Genomic DNA, 9,336 nt, shown 5'->3' on the forward strand with positions numbered 1-9,336 from the left:
GAAGCAGAGACAGAGACAGAAGCAGAGACAGAAACAAAAGCAGAAGCAGAGACAGAGACAGAAGAGGATGGATATGATATGGATGAAGAAGGTTATGAAAGTGAGCTAGAAGAGTCTATTCCACCCGAAGAGGATACATTTGGAGAAGAAGTTTCAGAAGCATCAGAAACAGATGAGCTCATGCTACGGGACAGAATGGTGATGGTACCATTTGGTCTGGTAAATGGATCTTCTTATATGCAAAATTCTTATAAGACGTGGGTTAAGAAGAACAAGCCGTCTTTTAGCAGTGGCTCATGCCGTCCTAACCCATATTTGCCAAGAAAAGATGATGATGATGCACCGTGCCAACAAGCACCAGTCCCACAAACCCAACAGAAATCAGAGGGTCCCTGTTATGTGACGTTCCTGGATGTGTCATCTTCAGAAGAGGAGTCTTCAAGCCAAGAGGTAACTACTCTTGAAACCAAATCCGAAACAGCTCTAATCCCATTTCAACGTCTTAAGGAGCAACCTAAGTCTCCACCAAAAGAAGAAGTTGGTTCTAGTGGGACATAAGAAGAGGACACCACTCCCTTGAAGGAGTCGGATCTGTATCCAGAAGCAGTCCGTGGGACCTTCATCCGTGAAGTAGAAGGTGAAAGGCAGTTAACCTTTGTGGATGCAGAAGGCACTGAACGCCACTTGAAGGTGGGTAGCAGTCTCCCAGAAGAGGAGTTGTCAACCTTGTATAACTTGTTGAAAGAGAATTTGGACGTGTTTGCATGGTCCTACAAAGACCTAAAGGGGATTGATCCCACAATATGTCAACATCATATTGACTTGGAGCCTGATGCCAAGCCAGTACGGCAACGACAGAGGCGAATGAACCCGAATTATTCCACATTGGTGAAAGCAGAGCTGCTGAAGCTTCTGGAAGCCGAGTTCATCTATCCAGTGGCAAATAGTGAATGGGTTTCACCCATTGTGGTTGTACCCAAGAATAATGGCAAGTTACGAATATGTGTGGATTTCCGAAAGCTTAATTCCAAGACAAAGAAGGATCACTTTCCTATCCCTTTCACAGACCAACTGTTGGACACAGTGGCATGACATGAGCTTTATTCCCTTTTGGATGGATTCAGCGGATACAACCAAGTGCAGATCGCAGAAGAAGACCAATCCAAAACAACCTTCACCACAGAATGGGGGACCTACGCTTACCGGGTGATGCCATTTGGACTCTGCAATGCCCCTGCTACTTTCCAGCGAGTCATGATGGCCGCATTTCAAAATCATCTGCACGACTTTATTGAGGTATATTTGGATGACTTCTGTGTCTATAGTTTGATCCGTGAACACTGGGAACACTTGGAACAATGCTTTGACCGATGCCGGGAGTATGGGATTTCCCTCAACCCCGACAAATGCATCTTTGGGGTCTCTTCTGGAGTTCTGTTGGGCCACATTGTCTCTGCACAAGGGATATCAACAGACCCTGCAAAGATTGAAAAGATTGCAGCTCTGACCGCACCCACCAACCTCAAACAGTTGAGGGGATTCCTAGGCCATGTGGGTTACTACAGAAGGTTCATAGCTCATTTTGCAACAAAGGAAACCTCCTTGCACAAGCTTCTGAGGAAAGATGCAGAGTTTACTTGGACGGAAGAATGTGACAAAGCCTTCCACACTCTGAAGCAGTGTCTGATTGAGGCACCCATTCTGCAACCTCCTGATTGGACGAAAGAGTTCCATGTACACACTGATGCATCAATTGAAGGCTTAGGTGCTGTCCTTTGCCAGAAGGGCTCCTCGAAGCTGGATCAACCGATCTATTATGCAAGCCGAAAAGTCACTGATAGAGAACGGAACTATACAGTGACAGAGCTTGAGTGCTTGGCAATGGTGTTTGCCCTAGAGAAGTTCTGCCACTACCTCCTATCCACCCATTTTAAATTTTATGTGGATCATGAGGCCCTGTCCTTCCTGATGAACAAAGCAGATGTGAAAGGACGAATGATGAGATGGCTCCTTTTATTCCAGGAGTTCGACTTTGAGGTGATTACTAAGCATGGTCGTTCCCATGTTTTGGCTGATTATCTGTCGCGTATCCCACAAACTGCAGACGAGGAGCAGGATGACCCAGACCTCCCTGATGCTTCCCTATTCTTGGTAGAAACTGTAACTCAGGGTATGCAGACATTGCCAATCTGCTGGCAACCCAACAGTACCCTCCTGGTATTTCTAGTCGGGAAAGGAAGAAGCTCATGTTAGAATCAGCCCCATACACCCTGCTAGGCGGTGCACTGTACAAGAAAGGCAAAGATGAAGTGCTCAGAAGATGTGTTGCAGGAAATGAGATTGGGATTGTTTTGAAGGCTTGCCATGACGAGCCATGTGGAGGCCACTTTGCAGGAGAAGCTACAGCCAGGAAGGCTCTGCTAGCAGGATACTAGTGGCCTACCATTCATAAGGATTCCTATGATTACTGTAAAAGATGTGATGCTTGTCAGAGAATGGGGAAACCCACGAAGACAAGTGCTATGCCACTGCAACCTATCCTTCCTTTGAAGCCGTTTGAGAAGTGGGGCATCGACTTCGTAGGCCCAATCGATCCTCCTACTAGAAGGAAGCAGAACCGATACATCCTCGTATGTACGGATTATGTTACAAAGTGGTGTGAAGCTAAAGCTCTAAAGCGGGACGATGGTAACAGCGTGGCCCTGTTCATGTATGAGAATATCATCACCCGTTTTGGCAGTCCCTTAGAGCTGGTAAGTGACAGAGGCACTCATTTCCTTAATAAAGTCATGGAAGAGTTGACAGAGTTGTATAAGATCCGCCATCGCAAGTCCACTCCTTATTACCCCAGAGCCAACGGCCAAGTCGAAGTCACCAATCGCATCCTCTGCTCAATTCTGACAAGAACAATTGCCGCACATCGTCGTGATTGGGATGATCGACTTACAGAGGCCCTCTGGGCGTACAGAACCTCCCATAAAGCAGCAACAGGACAGACACCTTTCCAGCTGGTGTATGGTACAGAAGCTGTTTTTCCTGTTGAATTGGAATTACCCTCTTTGAGAGTGGCTATCAAAGAGCGTTTGGGGGACGATAATTCACTGCAACGCCGTCTCCTGCACCTGGAATGTTTAGATGAAATTCGCAGGATGGCTCTACAGTGCATGGAAGCCATGCAAGCTCGACGCAAGGCTTACCATGATAGCTTCATCAAGCACAAGGAGTTCAAAGAAGGTGATTTGGTCTTAGCCTATGATTCACGATTTGGCAAGTTTCCTAGCAAGCTCCAACAGCGGTGGATGGGCCCCTATAAGGTACTTGCCGTCAATCCTAATGGCTCTGTCCAAGTACAGACCGTTGATGCCTCTGATGATCCCTTTCTGATCAATGGATATCGCCTGAAGAAGTACTTCCCTCCTTGGGGATCTTGACAATTACGGACACTTGATCTTTTCCCTCCTTGGCACGGCACTGTACTTCTTATGATGCTACTTCTGATAGCCGTTTTTCAGCTATTTCTGATAAAGTGGACACAACCCTCTGTCCCCTCAAACCCCCCTTCCAGCCTTGATCTCTTATCTTCTATTTTCCACCAGCGACAGTGGCGAGGTTGGTTCTGACAAATGGTCTGTCTTTCATTCCCTTGTTTAATTCGAAAGAAAAAATAAATAATAATATATATATATATATATATATATATATATACACATATCGGTCATGGGAGAAAAGGACTTAGGTCCCTGTCATGCCGACCTATTCTTCGAGAAAAGGTGGAAACACCCTCGGGAATAGGGGAAAACAAGAAAAAGAAAAAGAAAAAGAAAAAAAAATCTGTTATGAGAGAAAAGGAAGCAATTCCCTGTCATAGCAGGCCTCGTTCCAAGAAAAGGTGGTAAACACCCTTGGGCGAGAAGCTGACTGTGGAAAAGGTGGTAACACCTAGCAGTCCAGAAAGTGGATTCATTAATTGATATCCCCAGGATCCAATTCCGACGCTGCCTCCCTTGGTACGCTATGTCCTGGGTCTCTCTGCAAAGTGCCTAACTGTCCTCTCGCAGACGACATATTCATGTCCAATACAACATTCGATTTGAGGGCTACCTCCCTGGGTACGCCTCTTCAACAACTGACGACGTGATGTTCATCGACAAATAATCGAGTGATGTGAGCTTTCATCCTAACTGGATAGGGAAGTGAGTATGGTTGCCCTCTGTAACTATCAACAATGAGTGGGACAGAGGGTGGGGCGAGAGACGAGTCTTTTCCCTTCAAATCAAATGAGAGGTGAGAAGTGTGAATGAAGTGTTGCACGCACGGGATGGGCCTCTCAATGCACAAAGCACGATTTGTTTCTGTGCACTGTACCATAAGGCTCCCTGGCCTTCCTTCTCGCACCGTATGCCGGCACAGGGCGGGATGCATAGTTGCACCATCAAATGCGCACAAGGCATACAACCTTTGCACAAGTGATTGTGAGGGTAATATCAAGGGGTTTCAGGAAAAGGCTGCCCTCCTGTAACTATCAACAGAGCGTGAGACAGAGGGTGGGATGAGTGTGACTGGAGTTTCTTCAATCAATTACCGAGAGGTGAGATTGAGGGACGTTACGACACTTGGAGTCAGGTATGTTCCCGTTTCCCTATGCACCCACGGGATGGGTCTTTGCCATCACCACAAGACACATCACCCTGTTCTGTACACTGCACTGTAAGGCTCCCTTGCCTTCCTCTTTGCACTTATGCCAGACGGGTTGGACACACTAATGCACCATCAACTGTGCACCCTGGCATACTCCTTCTGCACCATTCTCCCCTTGTCGATTCCTCAACCGGGTATGCGATATGGATTTCAATTCTTATTCCTCGAGTGATATTAGTCATGGGGCGAGTGACTGTTCTTTCATTCTATTTGAGTGATTGTGAGTTGAGTGCAATATCCCTCATCATCGACAACGCATTTCCTGCGATTCCTTCCATCAGCTACCTCCCTGGGTGCTGCTGCGCAGTCCCTGCTATGAAGGACGTGTACAACGAAGATGCCTTGGTACCTCCTCCAGAAGCCGACAACAACACTGGACGTGCCATCGACACTCAACCTTGCTTCTTGACGAAATGGGCCAAGTTTTTCTAACTCTCCCACTTTGGTTTCTTCGTGACGGTCATGTTTTAAGTGTGGGGACGTTAGTGGATGGTCTGTGGCGTGGTCCTAGGTCCCTGTTGCTCGGTTAACCCTATCTGTTAAGGTCTTAAGTGTGGGGACGCGTCCCTGCGCGTCTATATTGCATACCCCTCTGCATATGCCTTAACCTACTCATGCATGTATGCCATGACTTGCTGTTACCCTGATGGGATCCCTTTCCACCCACCCGGTTATGTTCCACCCACCCTTGGGGCTGTTCCCTTGCCGTTTTCCTTCATTCCCTGTTTTTGAGGTCCTGTCCTGTGAATGTACCCTCCATTTACCGACTTCCAAATCCAACCTTATAGCCCTATTCCTCTCTTTGAAATGACCATTTTTTCTTTTTACCTACCCCTGTTTCGATGTACGGTTTTTGAGTTATTAATTTTTGCAGCATTTTGCACGAATTAGCCGGTTTTCCATGTGAACGTGCTTTGCTTGCTTCGGAACCGTGATCTGACATCATAGCCCTGCCAACCACTTTTCCCCTGACATTTTTCCTTTTTACTCCGAGTCATTCCGATACACGGTTTGTCCATTCTTAATTTTCCGGTTTTTTTTACGACTTTTTCGTGCGTCTTTTTGACATTTTTCCATGTGAACCTACCCTGTTTGCATCGGACTTCAACTTTGATTTGACAGTCTCCATGTCTTCCCCTACCTTTTTCCTTTTTCCTCTACCCTTTTTTGACTTCTGGATTTTTTATTATTAATTTTTAAATGTGTTTTCGGGCGTCTTTTTGGTGTTTTTCTCATGCGAACCCCTTTTACTTCCACCGGAACTGCAGTTTCACATGCTCACCCTGTGCAACCCCTTCCTACAGACATTTTTCCTTTTTACTGCATGTCATTCCGGTGCACGGTTCGTCCAATATTAATTTCCGATCCCATTTTCGGGTTTGATTTTTGGGGTTTTCCCACGTGAACGCATCTTATCTTAGTCGGAATTATGTTTTGATGTGATAGGATTGTCGGGCACGTCTTTCTGCAAAGTTTTCCTTTTTTTGGCACTTCGTTCCGATGCACGGATTTTTCGATATTAATTTTTAATTGCGTTTTTTTGTTTCTTTTTTGTGTTTTTTACACGTGACCTCCCTTTACCCCTCCCGGAACCTCCGTCGTATATTTTTCTTGTCTTTCCCTGCCGTCCTGCCCACTTTTTGTTTTTACGCTATTTCGTTTTGACGTCCGGATTGGGAGTTATTAAATTTTCTTTATTTTTATGTGTTTTCTCGCGCTCCGTCCCGCGCGTGAACGCGCCTTTTTCAATTTTACGCGTTTTAACGCGCCTCGGTCGCCTCCACGTTCCCGTCGCGACGTTTCGACACCCATTCAATCTCGTCACGGCAAATTTTTTTACCCTCGCCCCGCGCCCGTGCGCGGGACGAGGGGGTACGCCCCTTGCATGGGCCCCTGCCCATTAACCCCTCCCCCTACCCTTCCCCTTGGGTATCCCCCCCCCCCCCCCCCCCCCCCCCCTACCCTTCCCCTTGGGCACCTCCCCCCTACCCACCCCTATACCCTACCCCGACCCCTCCCTACCCTAACCGCCTCCTCCCCTTCCTCTCCCTCTTCCTGCGTACCCCCCTCCCCTCCTCCTCCCCCCTCTTCTCCTCCTTCCCCTCTATCTCCTTCACCCTCCCCTCCTCCTTCTCTGCCCCTCTCCTCTCCTTCCCCTCCTTCCCCTTCCTCTTCCCCCGCAGCCGCCCCGCCCACTGTGCCGTGAGGTCGCCCGCCAGCGACCTGTAACGCCGTCGTTGCCCGCCAGCGACCTGTAACGCCATCGCCGCCCGCCAGGGGCCCGTGAGGTCGCTGCCACCTGCCGCGCCCGTCGCAGCCTCCTGCGCTGGCCGCCGTCACTGCCGCCTCCGTGTCACCACCGTCGCCTGCTCCGCCGTGAGGCCGTCGGTGCCCGTCAGCGCCTCGTCCCCAACGCCCGTCGCCACCCGCCGTCAGACCGCCGGACGCCGTCGCCGTCGCCTGGAGGTCGCCTAGGCCGCCCCTCGCCCGACGCCGCCGCGTAGCCGCCATTGCGCCCGACGTCGCCGCCGGACGCCGCTGGATCGCCGCCACGCACCGCCCGATTCCCCCTCCTCCTCCTCCCTAACTAACCTAAGGTTAGTTTCCCTAACCTAACATTTGATTAACTAACCTAACATTCGTTTTACTAACTTAACCTAGTTAGTTTAACTAACTTAACCTAACCCCTCTCACTAACCCTAGTTAGGTTCCCCCCATTAACCCTAGTTCGGTTAATTACCTTAACCTAACACCCCCCTAACTAACTTAGTTAGTTTAACTAACTTAACCTAACCCCTCTCACTAACCCTAGTTAGGTTCCCCCCATTAACCCTAGTTCGGTTAATTACCTTAACCTAACACCCCCCTAATTAACCTAGTTAGTTTAACTAACTTAACCTAACCCCTTCTAACTAACCCTAGTTAGGTTAGTTCTCCCTACCCCTAGTTAGGTGCCTAACCCTAACCCTAACCCTAACCCTAACCCTAACCTTAACCCTAACCCTAACCCTAACCCTAACCCAACCCTAACCCTAACCCAACTTAGGTTAACTAACCCCCTTTAGGTTAGTCTCCACTAACTTGCCTTATCTGACTTCTCTGATTTCCCCTAGACTACCCTAATACCATCTGACTAACCTGACTAGACCAGATTTGACTTACCTGACTTATCTAGACTACCTTGACTTAACCGACTTACTTTCAACTTACTTACCAGACTAAGCTGATTTAACTGATTTAATTAATTTCTAAATTAATTTCCACCTCATAAACATTCAAAAAAATTTCTAAAAATTCCCTTCGCTTTTTGCCAAGTTTTGGAAATTTGTGAAGTGGAAATTTCCACCCCCACAATTTCTGAAAATTAAATATTTCCTAATTTATCCCCCAAATTACCAACAAATGTAGAAAATTCATTTAAAAATAGTAAAAACTTCTAAAAAATTCTAAAAATTTCCCCTCATCCCCTTGACCATTTTCCATTTATTTTTCACTTTAAAATATTATCATACATGGTACCGCTATTGTTAAAACAATAATAACAAATAAAAACACCAACAAACGGAAATTCACCTTAAAACTCTCTATTTTATTTTCATACACTCAATTGTGGATATTTCCTCCATGGCTGCATTTTCATTTTTTCCATTCATCACATATTTATGTGTTATATATCTTGATTTCATTATTCTTCTTATTCTTATTAAAAACAAAAAAAAACAAAACAAACAAAAAAACAAATAATTAAACAACAAACCACACAAACAAAAAACACAAAACAAAGCCAAACAATAAAACAACTTCACAAACAAAAACCAACCATCCATAATTACAAATTACAAAAATTAAAAAACCAACAAAAACCAAATCAACATACCCGCTAAGGTGTTGTCTTTGTTGTTTCGTCAGTGGTCTTTACTTTTCCTTTACTGGATTCACTTCTTTCGGGGGACTCTTCCGTGCGCATTCCTGCATTACATACACACCCCTTCCAGGTATTTATTTTATGTGATTTATTTATTTTCATTTCCCCCTTAATCACAAATTAATTGTTAAAATGAACTCTTTATTCACCCACAGTTCCACGCGCATTCGCGCTCAACACACACATACTTTTTAATTAAAATAAACCCGCCGTTCACTTAGCACGCGCTACGTGCGCTAAAGAGGCACTTTAATTTTTACTTAACATGAACCAGCCGTCACAAGAGCACGCGCTGGCAAAAAAGCGCTCCACATCACCTTAATTTGTAATCAATGAACTTGCATTTAGAGACTTAGTCTGGGTATCGAAGTCTGAGATTCGAATTAAAGCACCGTTTTCACCTAATAATTGGTAATTAAATTTATAATCAAGAATCGCCGTTTTCTTGCTAAGGTTTATCACCTAATAAAACTTCACCCATTCTTAATACTTTCTTAAAATCAACCCTTCATTAAATTAATTCCCCCTCACTGCACTTAATTCCCCTTTTTAAGAACCGTTTTGTGGGAGGGGTATGCGCAGTCATTAGAGTTATTTCCATGGTCCCTTACTGGTTTATCAACGATGTAGTCTTGATATGTGTCGGATGTGGTATTGTTTTGGTTTCCTGTCTTTGTTACGGTTAAGGGTACGGTGTGCAGTTTTTTTTCTTT

The sequence above is a fragment of the Lygodium microphyllum genome, chromosome 2, assembly GCF_053477565.2.
Source record: "Lygodium microphyllum isolate KBCC chromosome 2, Lygodium_microphyllum_v1.1.10, whole genome shotgun sequence".
In the NCBI taxonomy this organism is placed as follows: domain Eukaryota; kingdom Viridiplantae; phylum Streptophyta; class Polypodiopsida; order Schizaeales; family Lygodiaceae; genus Lygodium; species Lygodium microphyllum.